Raw genomic sequence first — 1742 nt, 5'->3', positions numbered from 1 at the left:
TAAGCCTCCTATTTAGCAAAATAGTTTGCTGTAGCAGTTTTTTTCTTTTCTTTTCTTTTCTTTTTCTAGCTTCAATATAATCCCTTTTGGTGGAGTCATCCTCCTGTGGGACAGGCCTATCTCTGGGAAATAGAAGTGTAAAAACTACTTAACTTGCTGGCCGTTTTGGTGGCAATCTTAAGTCAAAACAAACTCATAAATCTCCAAATCCATTTGCACAAATAAATAAACAAATCATGTCTTGTCTCTGTGTTTGTTCCCTGTTTGACAAGCTGTGCTATCTGCCTTATAGACTGATATGTGTTTCAGGTAAAGAACTATATTCTATGAGAGNGCTTAAATTGGTACAATATAGCCTACTGGNTAACTTCTAACGTCAATGTTGATATGTGGTTCATCCACCAGTAAGTATTAAGTCAGATTTCTCATGAGAATCTAATACATTGGCATAATGTCAGAGAGTAGGACAGTTACCAAGTTCCTTTCCTTGAAGGGCATCAGAGAGGCCGGATTTCATGCTGTAGTGGTGAAAGGTAATGTAAGCAGGATATAGCAATAGAATCTAGTCAGAAATTAGCTAACCCAGGAGTGGGAAGGAGGGAGAAGAAGGTAATGAGAAAGGGTAGCAGTGGGCAAAAGACAATGTATACAGATGAAAATTTAGCAATTAAACCTGTTATTTAAAGAAAACAGTAACTGCTCACCTTCTTGTTTCTGCAGTAACACAATGGAGGTGTTACTAGTGCCAGCCATGAGAAGTCCTTAGTAGAATATTTGTTAGGGTTCTCTAGAGAAACAGAACAAACCATACTACAAAGTGGGAACTGTTAGATTGGCTTCCATAGTATGGGCTGTGCGGTCCAAGAATGGGCTGTCTTCACACTGGAGAGGCTGCGAACCAGAAGCTCTTNAGACTGTGAGGCTGGNTCTAATGCTGANGGGCTGGGGGAGTCTCAGAGAGCTTTTGGTTTGGAGAGTGTGAAGAACCTGGGTTCACTGTCAACGGAAGACAGCAACAGGTAAANGCACTCACCAGGACGGAGCAAAGGCAGACAGGTAAAAGCAGTTCCGGTTTTCCCTTAAATCTCTTTGCACTGGAACCACCATGGGAAGGTGCCACCTGCTCCAGGAGAGGGTCTTTCNCTCAGTTGATTGTCAGGAAGCACCCTNGAAGGAACACCCAGAAGCATGGCTCTTAGTTGATCCCTNATCAAATCAAGTTGAAAGCCAAGACTGTAAGTCTTGTACATCGTCGGCTGTAAGTGCAGGTTTAATCATNTTTTTTAGTTCTGCCTTTGAGGCACACTGGGGAAGTGTGGATAATGGTTTGGTGAACCTACTAGAAGTTTTAATCAGTTCTGCTCCTGTCATTTCCTCTCCCTAACTGGTATGATGCAGAAAACAAAGATGGATGTGGAGTAATTTCAGCCTGCCTGTGCATAGACTGTTCTTCTGGGCTTCTTCAAACAGCCCAGAGGCTCTACTTAGGTATTAACTATCATGGGTCCACTTGAAGGCAATGGATCATTGGACTGTTTCTACCCACCAGCCCCCCAAAAGGACANGGAGACATTCTGTTATTTATGAAAGCTTGGGCCTTATAGCTTAGGCTGCTTCCCAACAAGCTCATATNACTTAATTAACCNATNTATTCTNATCTATGTTTGCCACGTGACCTGTTACCTCTCGCTATGTCCCAGTAGGTATGACTTCCTCCCTCCCTCCCNNNCTGNCTGGNNNNT

This window comes from Mus caroli, chromosome 6 (genome assembly GCF_900094665.2).
Source record: "Mus caroli chromosome 6, CAROLI_EIJ_v1.1, whole genome shotgun sequence".
NCBI classification, from domain to species: Eukaryota; Metazoa; Chordata; class Mammalia; order Rodentia; family Muridae; genus Mus; species Mus caroli.
This window is presented reverse-complemented; position numbering follows the sequence as displayed.